This window comes from Telmatherina bonti (assembly GCF_933228915.1).
Source record: "Telmatherina bonti genome assembly, chromosome: 5".
Taxonomy (NCBI): Eukaryota; Metazoa; Chordata; class Actinopteri; order Atheriniformes; family Telmatherinidae; genus Telmatherina; species Telmatherina bonti.
In genome coordinates, this window is record NC_136623.1 from 4,992,980 (window position 1) to 5,012,657 (window position 19,678).

The following is a 19,678-nucleotide window of genomic DNA, read 5'->3' on the forward strand; positions in this document are numbered from 1 at the left end:
AAATAAGAATACTGATATTCATAATTATTTATTGTGTCCTTCCCCATCGGCCGCTGATATGCGCGAAACATTAAAAATCTGTCCTAAACTGCTGTTTATTTGTAAAGCCTTGCCTCATTTACCTGAGTGTATTGTACCGAGTGTTCTTTGACAACTGTCTTCAAATAGAAATAAGTAGAAAGCGTATCTTTCCATACAAGCCACATCAGTCCCCTGTGAAATAATATTCTCCAAAACAGGAGAGATTTTGAGCAAGAGGCAAAACCGTCTCAATACAGTTGAGCAGATTGTCTTTCTTTAGAAAAATTCCTAAATGTAGAGAAGCCCTCCCGACAAATATTATAATATTGTAGTGAATAAACTAAACTAGACCAGGTGTGGTGAATGAACCAAACTAGACCAGGTGTGGTGAATGAACCAAACTAGACCAGGTGTGGTGAATACACTAAACTAGACCAGGTGTGGTGAATGAACCAAACTAGACCAGGTGTGGTGAATGAACCAAACTAGGCCAGGTGTGGTGAATACACTAAACTAGACCAGGTGTGGTGAATGAACCAAACTAGACCAGGTGTGGTGAATAAAGTAAACTAGACCAGGTGTGGTAAATGAATTAAACTGGACCAGGTGTGGTGAATGAACCAAACTAGACCAGGTGTGGTGAATAAACTAAACTATACCAGGTGTGGTGAATGAACTAAACTAGACCAGGTGTGGTGAATGAACAAAACTAGACCAGGTGTGGTGAATGAACCAAACTAGACCAGGTGTGGTGAATGTACTAAACTAGACCAGGTGTGGTGAATGAACCAAACTAGACCAGGTGTGGTGAATGAACCAAACTAGACCAGGTGTGGTGAATGAACTAAACTAGACCAGGTGTGGTGAATGAACCAAACTAGACCAGGTGTGGTGAATAAACTAAACTAGACCAGGTGTGGTGAATGAACTAAACTAGACCAGGTGTGGTCAATGAACTAAACTAGACCAGGTGTGGTCAATGAACTAAACTAGACTAGGTGTGGTGAATGAAGTAAACTAGACCAGGTGTGGTGAATGAACTAAACTATACCAGGTGTAGTGAATGAACCAAACCAAACACAGGTGTGGTGAATGAACTAGACTGGACCAGGTGTAGTGATTAAACTAAACTAGACCAGGTGTGGTGAATGAACAAAACTAGACCAGGTGTGATGAATGAACCAATCTAGACCAGGTGTGGTGAATGAACCAAACCAAACACAGGTGTGGTGAATGAACTAGACTGGACCAGGTGTAGTGATTAAACTAAACTAGACCAGGTGTGGTGAATGAACAAAACTAGACCAGGTGTGGTGAATGAACCAAACTAGACCAGGTGTGGTGAATGAACCAAACTAGAAGAGGTGAAGTGAATGTACTAAACTAGACCAGGTGTGGTAAATGAATTAAACTGGACCAGGTGTGGTGAATGAACCAAACTAGACCAGGTGTGGTGAATAAACTAAACTAGACCAGGTGTGGTGAATGAACTAAACTAGACCAGGTGTGGTAAATGAACCAAACTGGACCAGGTGTGGTGAATGAACCAAACTGGACCAGGTGTGGTAAATGAACCAAACTAGACCAGGTGTGGTGAATGAACCAAACTAGACCAGGTGTGGTGAATAAACTAAACTAGACCAGGTGTGGTCAATGAACTAAACTAGACCAGGTGTGGTCAATGAACTAAACTAGACTAGGTGTGGTGAATAAACTAAACTAGACCAGGTGTGGTGAATGAACTAAACTATACCAGGTGTAGTGAATGAACCAAACCAAACACAGGTGTGGTGAATGAACTAGACTGGACCAGGTGTAGTGATTAAACTAAACTAGACCAGGTGTGGTGAATGAACAAAACTAGACCAGGTGTGATGAATGAACCAATCTAGACCAGGTGTGGTGAATGAACCAAACCAAACACAGGTGTGGTGAATGAACTAGACTGGACCAGGTGTAGTGATTAAACTAAACTAGACCAGGTGTGGTGAATGAACAAAACTAGACCAGGTGTGGTGAATGAACCAAACTAGACCAGGTGTGGTGAATGAACCAAACTAGAAGAGGTGAAGTGAATGTACTAAACTAGACCAGGTGTGGTAAATGAATTAAACTGGACCAGGTGTGGTGAATGAACCAAACTAGACCAGGTGTGGTGAATAAACAAAACTAGACCAGGTGTGGTGAATGAACAAAACTAGACCAGGTGTGGTGAATAAACTAAACTAGACCAGGTGTGGTGAATAAACTAAACTAGACCAGGTGTGGTAAATGAACCAAACTGGACCAGGTGTGGTAAATGAACCAAACTGGACCAGGTGTGGTAAATGAACCAAACTAGACCAGGTGTGGTGAATGAACCAAACTAGACCAGGTGTGGTGAATAAACTAAACTAGACCAGGTGTGGTCAATGAACTAAACTAGACCAGGTGTGGTCAATGAACTAAACTAGACTAGGTGTGGTGAATGAACTAAACTAGACCAGGTGTGGTGAATGAACTAAACTATACCAGGTGTAGTGAATGAACCAAACCAAACACAGGTGTGGTGAATGAACTAGACTGGACCAGGTGTAGTGATTAAACTAAACTAGACCAGGTGTGGTGAATGAACAAAACTAGACCAGGTGTGATGAATGAACCAATCTAGACCAGGTGTGGTGAATGAACCAAACCAAACACAGGTGTGGTGAATGAACTAGACTGGACCAGGTGTAGTGATTAAACTAAACTAGACCAGGTGTGGTGAATGAACAAAACTAGACCAGGTGTGGTGAATGAACCAAACTAGACCAGGTGTGGTGAATGAACCAAACTAGAAGAGGTGAAGTGAATGTACTAAACTAGACCAGGTGTGGTAAATGAATTAAACTGGACCAGGTGTGGTGAATGAACATAACTAGACCAGGTGTGGTGAATAAACTAAACTAGACCAGGTGTGGTGAATGAACAAAACTAGACCAGGTGTGGTGAATGAACCAAACTAGACCAGGTGTGGTGAATGTACTAAACTAGACCAGGTATGGTGAATGAACCAAACTAGACCAGGTGTGGTGAATGAACCAAACTAGACCAGGTGTGGTGAATAAACTAAACTAGACCAGGTGTGGTCAATGAACTAAACTAGACCAGGTGTGGTGAATTAACTGAACTAGACCAGGTGTGGTGAATTAACTAAACTATACCAGGTGTGGTGAATGAACCAAACCAAACACAGGTGTGGTGAATGAACTAGACTGGACCAGGTGTAGTGATTAAACTAAACTAGACCAGGTGTGGTGAATGAACAAAACTAGACCAGGTGTGGTGAATGAACCAAACTAGACCAGGTGTGATGAATGAACCAATCTAGACCAGGTGTGGTGAATGAACCAAACCAAACACAGGTGTGGTGAATGAACTAAACTAGAAGAGGTGTAGTGAATGTACTAAACTAGACCAGGTGTGGTGAATAAACCAAACTTGACCAGGTGTGGTGAATGAACCAAACAGAACACAGGTGTGGTGAATGAACAAAACTAGACCAGGTGTAGTGATTAAACTAAACTAGACCAGGTGTGGTGAATGAACAAAACTAGACCAGGTGTGATGAATGAACCAATCTAGACCAGGTGTGGTGAATGAACCAAACCAAACACAGGTGTGGTGAATGAACTAGACTGTACCAGGTGTAGTGATTAAACTAAACTAGACCAGGTGTGGTGAATGAACCAAACTAGAAGAGGTGAAGTGAATGTACTAAACTAGACCAAGTGTGGTAAATGAATTAAACTGGACCAGGTGTGGTGAATGAACCAAACTAGACCAGGTGTGGTGAATAAACTAAACTAGACCAGGTGTGGTGAATGAACCAAACTAGACCAGGTGTGGTGAATGAACCAAACTAGACCAGGTGTGGTGAATGTACTAAACTAGACCAGGTGTGGTGAATGAACCAAACTAGACCAGGTGTGGTGAATGAACCAAACTAGACCAGGTGTGGTGAATGAACCAAACTAGACCAGGTGTGGTGAATAAACTAAACTAGACAAGGTGTGGTCAATGAACAAAACTAGACCAGGTGTGGTCAATGAACTAAACTAGACCAGGTGTGGTCAATGAACTAAACTAGACTAGGTGTGGTGAATGAACTAAACTGGACCAGGTGTGGTGAATGAACTAAACTATACCAGGTGTAGTGAATGAACCAAACCAAACACAGGTGTGGTGAATGAACTAGACTGGACCAGGTGTAGTGATTAAACTAAACTAGACCAGGTGTGGTGAATGAACAAAACTAGACCAGGTGTGATGAATGAACCAATCTAGACCAGGTGTGGTGAATGAACCAAACCAAACACAGGTGTGGTGAATGAACTAGACTGGACCAGGTGTAGTGATTAAACTAAACTAGACCAGGTGTGGTGAATGAACAAAACTAGACCAGGTGTGGTGAATGAACCAAACTAGACCAGGTGTGGTGAATGAACCAAACTAGAAGAGGTGAAGTGAATGTACTAAACTAGACCAGGTGTGGTAAATGAATTAAACTGGACCAGGTGTGGTGAATGAACCAAACTAGACCAGGTGTGGTGAATAAACTAAACTAGACCAGGTGTGGTGAATGAACAAAACTAGACCAGGTGTGGTGAATGAACCAAACTAGACCAGGTGTGGTGAATGTACTAAACTAGACCAGGTATGGTGAATGAACCAAACTAGACCAGGTGTGGTGATTGAACCAAACTAGACCAGGTGTGGTGAATAAACTAAACTAGACCAGGTGTGGTCAATGAACTAAACTAGACCAGGTGTGGTGAATTAACTAAACTAGACCAGGTGTGGTGAATTAACTAAACTATACCAGGTGTGGTGAATGAACCAAACCAAACACAGGTGTGGTGAATGAACTAGACTGGACCAGGTGTAGTGATTAAACTAAACTAGACCAGGTGTGGTGAATGAACAAAACTAGACCAGGTGTGGTGAATGAACCAAACTAGACCAGGTGTGATGAATGAACCAATCTAGACCAGGTGTGGTGAATGAACCAAACCAAACACAGGTGTGGTGAATGAACTAAACTAGAAGAGGTGTAGTGAATGTACTAAACTAGACCAGGTGTGGTGAATAAACCAAACTTGACCAGGTGTGGTGAATGAACCAAACAGAACACAGGTGTGGTGAATGAACAAAACTAGACCAGGTGTAGTGATTAAACTAAACTAGACCAGGTGTGGTGAATGAACAAAACTAGACCAGGTGTGATGAATGAACCAATCTAGACCAGGTGTGGTGAATGAACCAAACCAAACACAGGTGTGGTGAATGAACTAGACTGTACCAGGTGTAGTGATTAAACTAAACTAGACCAGGTGTGGTGAATGAACCAAACTAGAAGAGGTGAAGTGAATGTACTAAACTAGACCAGGTGTGGTAAATGAATTAAACTGGACCAGGTGTGGTGAATGAACCAAACTAGACCAGGTGTGGTGAATAAACTAAACTAGACCAGGTGTGGTGAATGAACAAAACTAGACCAGGTGTGGTGAATGTACTAAACTAGACCAGGTGTGGTGAATGAACCAAACAAGACCAGGTGTGGTGAATGAACCAAACTAGACCAGGTGTGGTGAATGAACCAAACTAGACCAGGTGTGGTGAATAAACTAAACTAGACCAGGTGTGGTAAATGAACCAAACTAGACCAGGTGTGATGAATGAACTAGACTGGACCAGGTGTAGTGATTAAACTAAACTAGACCAGGTGTGGTGAATGAACCAAACCAAACACAGGTGTGGTGAATGAACTAGACTGGACCAGGTGTAGTGATTAAACTAAACTAGACCAGGTGTGGTGAATGAACTAAACTAGACCAGGTGTGGTGAATGAACCAAACTAGACCAGGTGTGATGAATGAACTAATCTAGACCAGGTGTGGTGAATGAACCAAACCAAACACAGGTGTGGTGAATGAACTAGACTGGACCAGGTGTAGTGATTAAACTAAACTAAACCAGGTGTGGTGAATAAACCAAACTTGACCAGGTGTGGTGAATGAACCAAACCAAACACAGGTGTGGTGAATGAACAAAACTAGACCAGGTGTAGTGATTAAACTAAACTAGACCAGGTGTGGTGAATGAACAAAACTAGACCAGGTGTCATGAATGAACCAATCTAGACCAGGTGTGGTGAATGAACCAAACCAAACACAGGTGTGGTGAATGAACTAGATTGTACCAGGTGTAGTGATTAAACTAAACTAGACCAGGTGTGGTGAATGAACCAAACTAGAAGTGGTGAAGTGAATGTACTAAACTAGACCAGGTGTGGTAAATGAATTAAACTGGACCAGGTGTGGTGAATGAACCAAACTAGACCAGGTGTGGTGAATAAACTAAACTAGACCAGGTGTGGTGAATGAACCAAACTAGACCAGGTGTGGTGAATGAACCAAACTAGACCAGGTGTGGTGAATGTACTAAACTAGACCAGGTGTGGTGAATGAACGAAACTAGACCAGGTGTGGTGAATGAACGAAACTAGACCAGGTGTGGTGAATAAACTAAACTAGACCAGGTGTGGTAAATGAACCAAACTACACCAGGTGTGGTGAATGAACCAAACTAGACCAGGTGTGGTGAATGAACTAAACTAGACCAGGTGTGGTAAATGAACCAAACTGGACCAGGTGTGGTAAATGAACCAAACTAGACCAGGTGTGGTGAATGAACCAAACTAGACCAGGTGTGGTGAATGAACTAAACTAGACCAGGTGTGGTGAATGAACTAAACTAGACCAGGTGTGGTCAATGAACTAAACTAGACCAGGTGTGGTGAATGAACTAAACTAGACCAGGTGTGATGAATTAACTAAACTATACCAGGTGTGGTGAATGAACCAAACCAAACACAGGTGTGGTGAATGAACTAGACTGGACCAGGTGTAGTGATTAAACTAAACTAGACCAGGTGTGGTGAATGAACAAAACAAGACCAGGTGTGGTGAATGAACCAAACTAGACCAGGTGTGATGAATGAACCGATCTAGACCAGGTGTGGTGAATGAACCAAACCAATCACAGGTGTTGTGAATGAACTAGACTGGACCAGGTGTAGTGATTAAACTAAACTAGACCAGGTGTGGTGAATGAACAAAACTAGACCAGGTGTGGTGAATGAACCAAACTAGACCAGGTGTGGTGAATGAACTAAACTAGACCAGGTGTGGTCAATGAACTAAACTAGACCAGGTGTGGTGAATGAACTAAACTAGACCAGGTGTGGTGAATTAACTAAACTATACCAGGTGTGGTGAATGAACCAAACCAAACACAGGTGTGGTGAATGAACTAGACTGGACCAGGTGTAGTGATTAAACTAAACTAGACCAGGTGTGGTGAATGAACAAAACAAGACCAGGTGTGGTGAATGAACCAAACTAGACCAGGTGTGATGAATGAACCGATCTAGACCAGGTGTGGTGAATGAACCAAACCAAACACAGGTGTTGTGAATGAACTAGACTGGACCAGGTGTAGTGATTAAACTAAACTAGACCAGGTGTGGTGAATGAACAAAACTAGACCAGGTGTGGTGAATGAACCAAACTAGACCAGGTGTGGTGAATGAACCAAACCAAACACAGGTGTGGTGAATGAACAAAACTAGACCAGGTGTAGTGATTAAACTAAACTAGACCAGGTGTGGTGAATGAACAAAACTAGACCAGGTGTGATGAATGAACCAATCTAGACCAGGTGTGGTGAATGAACCAAACCAAACACAGGTGTGGTGAATGAACTAGATTGTACCAGGTGTAGTGATTAAACTAAACTAGACCAGGTGTGGTGAATGAACCAAACTAGAAGTGGTGAAGTGAATGTACTAAACTAGACCAGGTGTGGTAAATGAATTAAACTGGACCAGGTGTGGTGAATGAACCAAACTAGACCAGGTGTGGTGAATAAACTAAACTAGACCAGGTGTGGTGAATGAACAAAACTAGACCAGGTGTGGTGAATGAACCAAACTAGACCAGGTGTGGTGAATGTACTAAACTAGACCAGGTGTGGTGAATGAACCAAACTAGACCAGGTGTGGTGAATGAACGAAACTAGACCAGGTGTGGTGAATAAACTAAACTAGACCAGGTGTGGTAAATGAACCAAACTACACCAGGTGTGGTGAATGAGCCAAACTAGACCAGGTGTGGTTAATGAACTAAACTAGACCAGGTGTGGTAAATGAACCAAACTGGACCAGGTAAGGTAAATGAACCAAACTAGACCAGGTGTGGTGAATGAACCAAACTAGACCAGGTGTGGTAAATGAACCAAACTGGACCAGGTGTGGTGAATAAACTAAACTAGACCAGGTGTGGTAAATGAACCAAACTTGACCAGGTGTGGTGAATGAACCAAACTAGATCAGGTGTGGTGAATGAACTAAACTAGACCAGGTGTGGTGAATGAACTAAACTAGACCAGGTGTGGTCAATGAACTAAACTAGACCAGGTGTGGTGAATGAACTAAACTAGACCAGGTGTGATGAATTAACTAAACTATACCAGGTGTGGTGAATGAACCAAACCAAACACAGGTGTGGTGAATGAACTAGACTGGACCAGGTGTAGTGATTAAACTAAGCAAGACCAGGTGTGGTGAATGAACAAAACAAGACCAGGTGTGGTGAATGAACCAAACTAGACCAGGTGTGATGAATGAACCGATCTAGACCAGGTGTGGTGAATGAACCAAACCAAACACAGGTGTTGTGAATGAACTAGACTGGACCAGGTGTAGTGATTAAACTAAACTAGACCAGGTGTGGTGAATGAACAAAACTAGACCAGGTGTGGTGAATGAACCAAACTAAACCAGGTGTGGTGAATGAACTAAACTAGACCAGGTGTGGTCAATGAACTAAACTAGACCAGGTGTGGTGAATGAACTAAACTAGACCAGGTGTGGTGAATTAACTAAACTATACCAGGTGTGGTGAATGAACCAAACCAAACACAGGTGTGGTGAATGAACTAGACTGGACCAGGTGTAGTGATTAAACTAAACTAGACCAGGTGTGGTGAATGAACAAAACAAGACCAGGTGTGGTGAATGAACCAAACTAGACCAGGTGTGATGAATGAACCGATCTAGACCAGGTGTGGTGAATGAACCAAACCAAACACAGGTGTTGTGAATGAACTAGACTGGACCAGGTGTAGTGATTAAACTAAACTAGACCAGGTGTGGTGAATGAACAAAACTAGACCAGGTGTGGTGAATGAACCAAACTAGACCAGGTGTGGTGAATGAACTAAACTAGAAGAGGTGTAGTGAATGTACTAAACTAGACCAGGTGTGGTGAATAAACCAAACTTGACCAGGTGTGGTGAATGAACCAAACTAAACCAGGTGTGGTGAATGAACCAAACTAGACCAGGTGTGGTGAATGAACTAAACTAGACCAGGTGTGGTGAATTAACCAAACTAGACCAGGTGTGGTGAATAAACTAAACTAGACCAGGTGTGGTCAATGAACTAAACTAGACCAGGTGTGGTCAATGAACTAAACTAGACCAGGTGTGGTGAATGAACTAAACTAGACCAGGTGTGGTGAATGAACTAAACTATACCAGGTGTAGTGAATGAACCAAACCAAACACAGGTGTGGTGAATGAACTAGACTGGACCAGGTGTAGTGATTAAACTAAACTAGACCAGGTGTGGTGAATGAACTAAACTAGACCAGGTGTGGTCAATGAACTAAACTAGACCAGGTGTGGTCAATGAACTAAACTAGACCAGGTGTGGTGAATGAACTAAACTATACCAGGTGTAGTGAATGAACCAAACCAAACACAGGTGTGGTGAATGAACTAGACTGGACCAGGTGTAGTGATTAAACTAAACTAGACCAGGTGTGGTGAATGAACCAAACTAGACCAGGTGTGATGAATGAACCAATCTAGACCAGGTGTGGTGAATGAACCAAACCAAACACAGGTGTGGTGAATGAACTAGACTGGACCAGGTGTAGTGATTAAACTAAACTAGACCAGGTTTGGTGAATGAACAAAACTAGACCAGGTGTGGTGAATGAACAAAACTAGACCAGGGGTGGTGAATGAACCAAACTAGAAGAGGTGAAGTGAATGTACTAAACTAGACCAGGTGTGGTAAATGAATTAAACTGGACCAGGTGTGGTGAATGAACCAAACTAGACCAGGTGTGGTGAATAAACAAAACTAGACCAGGTGTGGTGAATGAACAAAACTAGACCAGGTGTGGTGAATGAACCAAACTAGACCAGGTGTGGTGAATGTACTAAGCTAGACCAGGTGTGGTGAATGAACCAAACTAGACCAGGTGTGGTGAATGAACCAAACTAGACCAGGTGTGGTGAATAAACTAAACTAGACCAGGTGTGGTAAATGAACCAAACTAGACCAGGTGTGGTGAATGAACCAAACTAGACCAGGTGTGGTGAATAAACTCAACTAGACCAGGTGTGGTAAATGAACCAAACTGGACCAGGTGTGGTGAATGAACCAAACTAGACCAGGTGTGGTGAATGAACCAAACTAGACCAGGTGTGGTAAATGAACCAAACTAGACCAGGTGTGGTGAATAAACTAAACTAGACCAGGTGTGGTAAATGAACCAAACTGGACCAGGTGTGGTGGATGAACCAAACTAGACCAGGTGTGGTGAATGAACTAAACTAGACCAGGTGTGGTGAATGAACTAAACTAGACCAGGTGTGGTCAATGAACTAAACTAGACCAGGTGTGGTGAATGAACTAAACTAGACCAGGTGTGGTGAGTTAACTAAACTATACCAGGTGTGGTGAATGAACCAACCCAAACACAGGTGTGGTGAATGAACTAGACTGGACAAGGTGTAGTGATTAAACTAAACTAGACCAGGTGTGGTGAATGAACAAAACTAGACCAGGTGTGGTGAATGAACCAAACTTGACCAGGTGTGATGAATGAACCAATCTAGACCAGGTGTGGTGAATGAACCAAACCAAACACAGGTGTGGTGAATGAACTAGACTGGACCAGGTGTAGTGATTAAACTAAACTAGACCAGGTGAGGTGAATGAACAAAACTAGACCAGGTGTGGTGAATGAACCAAACTAGACCAGGTGTGGTGAATGAACTAAACTAGAAGAGGTGTAGTGAATGTACTAAACTAGACCAGGTGTGGTGAATAAACCAAACTTGACCAGGTGTGGTGAATGAACCAAACTAGACCAGGTGTGGTGAATGAACAAAACTAGACCAGGTGTAGTGACTAAACTAAACTAGACCAGGTGTGGTGAATGAACAAAACTAGACCAGGTGTGATGAATAAACCAATCTAGACCAGGTGTGGTGAATGAACCAAACCAAACACAGGTGTGGTGAATGAACTAGACTGTACCAGGTGTAGTGATTAAACTAAACTAGACCAGGTGTGGTGAATGAACCAAACTAGAAGAGGTGAAGTGAATGTACTAAACTAGACCAGGTGTGGTAAATGAATTAAACTGGACCAGGTGTGGTGAATGAACCAAACTAGACCAGGTGTGGTGAATAAACTAAACTAGACCAGGTGTGGTGAATGAACAAAACTAGACCAGGTGTGGTGAATGAACCAAACTAGACCAGGTGTGGTGAATTTACTAAACTAGACCAGGTGTGGTGAATGAACCAAACTAGACCAGGTGTGGTGAATGAACCAAACTTGACCAGGTGTGGTGAATGAACCAAACTAGACCAGGTGTGGTGAATGAACTAAACTAGACCAGGTGTGGCGAATGAACTAAACTAGACCAGGTGTGGTCAATGAACTAAACTAGACCAGGTGTGGTGAATGAACAAAACTAGACCAGGTGTGATGAATTAACTAAACTATACCAGGTGTGGTGAATGAACCAAACCAAACACAGGTGTGGTGAATGAACTAGACTGGACCAGGTGTAGTGATTAAACTAAACTAGACCAGGTGTGGTGAATGAACAAAACAAGACCAGGTGTGGTGAATGAACCAAACTAGACCAGGTGTGATGAATGAACCGATCTAAACCAGGTGTGGTGAATGAACCAAACCAAACACAGGTGTTGTGAATGAACTAGACTGGACCAGGTGTAGTGATTAAACTAAACTAGACCAGGTGTGGTGAATGAACAAAACTAGACCAGGTGTGGTGAATAAACCAAACTTGACCAGGTGTGGTGAATGAACAAAACTAGACCAGGTGTGGTGAATGAACAAAACTAGACCAGGTGTAGTGACTAAACTAAACTAGACCAGGTGTGGTGAATGAACAAAACTAGACCAGGTGTGATGAATAAACCAATCTAGACCAGGTGTGGTGAATGAACCAAACCAAACACAGGTGTGGTGAATGAACTAGACTGTACCAGGTGTAGTGATTAAACTAAACTAGACCAGGTGTGATGAATAAACCAATCTAGACCAGGTGTGGTGAATGAACCAAACCAAACACAGGTGTGGTGAATGAACTAGACTGTACCAGGTGTAGTGATTAAACTAAACTAGACCAGGTGTGGTGAATGAACCAAACTAGAAGAGGTGAAGTGAATGTACTAAACTAGACCAGGTGTGGTAAATGAATTAAACTGGACCAGGTGTGGTGAATGAACCAAACTAGACCAGGTGTGGTGAATAAACTAAACTAGACCAGGTGTGGTGAATGAACAAAACTAGACCAGGTGTGGTGAATGAACCAAACTAGACCAGGTGTGGTGAATTTACTAAACTAGACCAGGTGTGGTGAATGAACCAAACTAGACCAGGTGTGGTGAATGAACCAAACTTGACCAGGTGTGGTGAATGAACCAAACTAGACCAGGTGTGGTGAATGAACTAAACTAGACCAGGTGTGGCGAATGAACTAAACTAGACCAGGTGTGGTCAATGAACTAAACTAGACCAGGTGTGGTGAATGAACTAAACTAGACCAGGTGTGATGAATTAACTAAACTATACCAGGTGTGGTGAATGAACCAAACCAAACACAGGTGTGGTGAATGAACTAGACTGGACCAGGTGTAGTGATTAAACTAAACTAGACCAGGTGTGGTGAATGAACAAAACAAGACCAGGTGTGGTGAATGAACCAAACTAGACCAGGTGTGATGAATGAACCGATCTAAACCAGGTGTGGTGAATGAACCAAACCAAACACAGGTGTTGTGAATGAACTAGACTGGACCAGGTGTAGTGATTAAACTAAACTAGACCAGGTGTGGTGAATGAACAAAACTAGACCAGGTGTGGTGAATAAACCAAACTTGACCAGGTGTGGTGAATGAACAAAACTAGACCAGGTGTGGTGAATGAACAAAACTAGACCAGGTGTAGTGCCTAAACTAAACTAGACCAGGTGTGGTGAATGAACAAAACTAGACCAGGTGTGATGAATAAACCAATCTAGACCAGGTGTGGTGAATGAACCAAACCAAACACAGGTGTGGTGAATGAACTAGACTGTACCAGGTGTAGTGATTAAACTAAACTAGACCAGGTGTGGTGAATGAACCAAACTAGAAGAGGTGAAGTGAATGTACTAAACTAGACCAGGTGTGGTAAATGAATTAAACTGGACCAGGTGTGGTGAATGAACCAAACTAGACCAGGTGTGGTGAATAAACTAAACTAGACCAGGTGTGGTGAATGAACAAAACTAGACCAGGTGTGGTGAATGAACCAAACTAGACCAGGTGTGGTGAATTTACTAAACTAGACCAGGTGTGGTGAATGAACCAAACTAGACCAGGTGTGGTGAATGAACCAAACTTGACCAGGTGTGGTGAATGAACCAAACTAGACCAGGTGTGGTGAATGAACTAAACTAGACCAGGTGTGGTGAATGAACTAAACTAGACCAGGTGTGGTCAATGAACTAAACTAGACCAGGTGTGGTGAATGAACTAAACTAGACCAGGTGTGATGAATTAACTAAACTATACCAGGTGTGGTGAATGAACCAAACCAAACACAGGTGTGGTGAATGAACTAGACTGGACCAGGTGTAGTGATTAAACTAAACTAGACCAGGTGTGGTGAATGAACAAAACAAGACCAGGTGTGGTGAATGAACCAAACTAGACCAGGTGTGATGAATGAACCGATCTAAACCAGGTGTGGTGAATGAACCAAACCAAACACAGGTGTTGTGAATGAACTAGACTGGACCAGGTGTAGTGATTAAACTAAACTAGACCAGGTGTGGTGAATGAACAAAACTAGACCAGGTGTGGTGAATGAACCAAACTAGACCAGGTGTGGTGAATGAACTAAACTAGACCAGGTGTGGTCAATGAACTAAACTAGACCAGGTGTGGTGAATGAACTAAACTAGACCAGGTGTGGTGAATTAACTAAACTATACCAGGTGTGGTGAATGAACCAAACCAAACACAGGTGTGGTGAATGAACTAGACTGGACCAGGTGTAGTGATTAAACTAAACTAGACCAGGTGTGGTGAATGAACAAAACAAGACCAGGTGTGGTGAATGAACCAAACTAGACCAGGTGTGATGAATGAACCGATCTAGACCAGGTGTGGTGAATGAACCAAACCAAACACAGGTGTTGTGAATGAACTAGACTGGACCAGGTGTAGTGATTAAACTAAACTAGACCAGGTGTGGTGAATGAACAAAACTAGACCAGGTGTGGTGAATGAACCAAACTAGACCAGGTGTGGTGAATGAACTAAACTAGAAGAGGTGTAGTGAATGTACTAAACTAGACCAGGTGTGGTGAATAAACCAAACTTGACCAGGTGTGGTGAATGAACCAAACTAAACCAGGTGTGGTGAATGAACCAAACTAGACCAGGTGTGGTGAATGAACTAAACTAGACCAGGTGTGGTGAATCAACCAAACTAGACCAGGTGTGGTGAATTAACCAAACTAGACCAGGTGTGGTGAATAAACTAAACTAGACCAGGTGTGGTGAATGAACTAAACTAGACCAGGTGTGGTCAATGAACTAAACTAGACCAGGTGTGGTGAATGAACTAAACTAGACCAGGTGTGGTGAATGAACTAAACTATACCAGGTGTAGTGAATGAACCAAACCAAACACAGGTGTGGTGAATGAACTAGACTGGACCAGGTGTAGTGATTAAACTAAACTAGACCAGGTGTGGTGAATGAACTAAACTAGACCAGGTGTGGTCAATGAACTAAACTAGACCAGGTGTGGTCAATGAACTAAACTAGACCAGGTGTGGTGAATGAACTAAACTATACCAGGTGTAGTGAATGAACCAAACCAAACACAGGTGTGGTGAATGAACTAGACTGGACCAGGTGTAGTGATTAAACTAAACTAGACCAGGTGTGGTGAATGAACCAAACTAGACCAGGTGTGATGAATGAACCAATCTAGACCAGGTGTGGTGAATGAACCAAACCAAACACAGGTGTGGTGAATGAACTAGACTGGACCAGGTGTAGTGATTAAACTAAACTAGACCAGGTGTGGTGAATGAACAAAACTAGACCAGGTGTGGTGAATGAACAAAACTAGACCAGGTGTGGTGAATGAACCAAACTAGAAGAGGTGAAGTGAATGTACTAAACTAGACCAGGTGTGGTAAATGAATTAAACTGGACCAGGTGTGGTGAATGAACCAAACTAGACCAGGTGTGGTGAATAAACTAAACTAGACAAGGTGTGGTGAATGAACAAAACTAGACCAGGTGTGGTGAATGAACCAAACTAGACCAGGTGTGGTGAATGTACTAAGCTAGACCAGGTGTGGTGAATGAACCAAACTAGACCAGGTGTGGTGAATGAACCAAACTAGACCAGGTGTGGTGAATAAACTAAACTAGACCAGGTGTGGTAAATGAACCAAACTAGACCAGGTGTGGTGAATGAACCAAACTAGACCAGGTGTGGTGAATAAACTCAACTAGACCAGGTGTGGTAAATGAACCAAACTGGGCCAGGTGTGGTAAATGAACCAAACTAGACCAGGTGTGGTGAATGAACCAAACTAGACCAGGTGTGGTAAATGAACCAAACTAGACCAGGTGTGGTGAATAAACTAAACTAGGCCAGGTGTGGTAAATGAACCAAACTGGACCAGGTGTGGTGGATGAACCAAACTAGACCAGGTGTGGTGAATGAACTAAACTAGACCAGGTGTGGTGAATGAACTAAACTAGACCAGGTGTGGTCAATGAACTAAACTAGACCAGGTGTGGTGAATGAACTAAACTAGACCAGGTGTGGTGAGTTAACTAAACTATACCAGGTGTGGTGAATGAACCAACCCAAACACAGGTGTGGTGAATGAACTAGACTGGACAAGGTGTAGTGATTAAACCAAACTAGACCAGGTGTGGTGAATGAACAAAACTAGACCAGGTGTGGTGAATGAACCAAACTTGACCAGGTGTGATGAATGAACCAATCTAGACCAGGTGTGGTGAATGAACCAAACCAAACACAGGTGTGGTGAATGAACTAGACTGGACCAGGTGTAGTGATTAAACTAAACTAGACCAGGTGTGGTGAATGAACTAAACTAGACCAGGTGTGGTAAATGAACCAAACTAGACCAGGTGTGGTGAATGAACTAAACTAGAAGAGGTGTAGTGAATGTACTAAACTAGACCAGGTGTGGTAAATGAACCAAACTGGACCAGGTGTGGTGAATAAACTAAACTAGACCAGGTGTGGTAAATGAACCAAACTTGACCAGGTGTGGTGAATGAACCAAACTAGACCAGGTGTGGTGAATGAACTAAACTAGACCAGGTGTGGTGAATGAACCAAACTAGACCAGGTGTGGTCAATGAACTAAACTAGACCAGGTGTGGTGAATGAACTAAACTAGACCAGGTGTGGTGAATTAACTAAACTATACCAGGTGTGGTGAATGAACCAAACCAAACACAGGTGTGGTGAATGAACTAGACTGGACCAGGTGTAGTGATTAAACTAAACTAGACCAGGTGTGGTGAATGAACAAAACTTGACCAGGTGTGGTGAATGAACCAAACTAGACCAGGTGTGGTGAATGAACAAAACTTGACCAGGTGTGGTGAATGAACCAAACTAGACCAGGTGTGGTGAATGAACCAAACTAGACCAGGTGTGGTGAATGAACTAAACTAGACCAGGTGTGGTGAATCAACCAAACTAGACCAGGTGTGGTGAATTAACCAAACTAGACCAGGTGTGGTGAATAAACTAAACTAGACCAGGTGTGGTCAATGAACTAAACTAGACCAGGTGTGGTCAATGAACTAAACTAGACCAGGTGTGGTGAATGAACTAAACTAGACCAGGTGTGGTGAATGAACTAAACTATACCAGGTGTAGTGAATGAACCAAACCAAACACAGGTGTGGTGAATGAACTAGACTGGACCAGGTGTAGTGATTAAACTAAACTAGACCAGGTGTGGTGAATGAACTAAACTAGACCAGGTGTGGTCAATGAACTAAACTAGACCAGGTGTGGTCAATGAACTAAACTAGACCAGGTGTGGTGAATGAACTAAACTATACCAGGTGTAGTGAATGAACCAAACCAAACACAGGTGTGGTGAATGAACTAGACTGGACCAGGTGTAGTGATTAAACTAAACTAGACCAGGTGTGGTGAATGAACCAAACTAGACCAGGTGTGATGAATGAACCAATCTAGACCAGGTGTGGTGAATGAACCAAACCAAACACAGGTGTGGTGAATGAACTAGACTGGACCAGGTGTAGTGATTAAACTAAACTAGACCAGGTGTGGTGAATGAACAAAACTAGACCAGGTGTGGTGAATGAACAAAACTAGACCAGGTGTGGTGAATGAACCAAACTAGAAGAGGTGAAGTGAATGTACTAAACTAGACCAGGTGTGGTAAATGAATTAAACTGGACCAGGTGTGGTGAATGAACCAAACTAGACCAGGTGTGGTGAATAAACTAAACTAGACAAGGTGTGGTGAATGAACAAAACTAGACCAGGTGTGGTGAATGAACCAAACTAGACCAGGTGTGGTGAATGTACTAAGCTAGACCAGGTGTGGTGAATGAACCAAACTAGACCAGGTGTGGTGAATGAACCAAACTAGACCAGGTGTGGTGAATAAACTAAACTAGACCAGGTGTGGTAAATGAACCAAACTAGACCAGGTGTGGTGAATGAACCAAACTAGACCAGGTGTGGTGAATAAACTCAACTAGACCAGGTGTGGTAAATGAACCAAACTGGGCCAGGTGTGGTAAATGAACCAAACTAGACCAGGTGTGGTGAATGAACCAAACTAGACCAGGTGTGGTAAATGAACCAAACTAGACCAGGTGTGGTGAATAAACTAAACTAGGCCAGGTGTGGTAAATGAACCAAACTGGACCAGGTGTGGTGGATGAACCAAACTAGACCAGGTGTGGTGAATGAACTAAACTAGACCAGGTGTGGTGAATGAACTAAACTAGACCAGGTGTGGTCAATGAACTAAACTAGACCAGGTGTGGTGAATGAACTAAACTAGACCAGGTGTGGTGAGTTAACTAAACTATACCAGGTGTGGTGAATGAACCAACCCAAACACAGGTGTGGTGAATGAACTAGACTGGACAAGGTGTAGTGATTAAACCAAACTAGACCAGGTGTGGTGAATGAACAAAACTAGACCAGGTGTGGTGAATGAACCAAACTTGACCAGGTGTGATGAATGAACCAATCTAGACCAGGTGTGGTGAATGAACCAAACCAAACACAGGTGTGGTGAATGAACTAGACTGGACCAGGTGTAGTGATTAAACTAAACTAGACCAGGTGTGGTGAATGAACTAAACTAGACCAGGTGTGGTAAATGAACCAAACTAGACCAGGTGTGGTGAATGAACTAAACTAGAAGAGGTGTAGTGAATGTACTAAACTAGACCAGGTGTGGTAAATGAACCAAACTGGACCAGGTGTGGTGAATAAACTAAACTAGACCAGGTGTGGTAAATGAACCAAACTTGACCAGGTGTGGTGAATGAACCAAACTAGACCAGGTGTGGTGAATGAACTAAACTAGACCAGGTGTGGTGAATGAACCAAACTAGACCAGGTGTGGTCAATGAACTAAACTAGACCAGGTGTGGTGAATGAACTAAACTAGACCAGGTGTGGTGAATTAACTAAACTATACCAGGTGTGGTGAATGAACCAAACCAAACACAGGTGTGGTGAATGAACTAGACTGGACCAGGTGTAGTGATTAAACTAAACTAGACCAGGTGTGGTGAATGAACAAAACTTGACCAGGTGTGGTGAATGAACCAAACTAGACCAGGTGTGATGAATGAACCGATCTAGACCAGGTGTGGTGAATGAACCAAACCAAACACAGGTGTGGTGAATGAACTAGACTGGACCAGGTGTAGTGATTAAACTAAACTAGACCAGGTGTGGTGAATGAACAAAACTAGACCAGGTGTGGTGAATGAACCAAACTAGACCAGGTGTGGTGAATGAACTAAACTAGAAGAGGTGTAGTGAATGTACTAAACTAGACCAGGTGTGGTGAATAAACCAAACTTGACCAGGTGTGGTGAATCAACCAAACTAAACCAGGTGTGGTGAAAGAACCAAACTAGACCAGGTGTGGTGAATGAACTAAACTAGACCAGGTGTGGT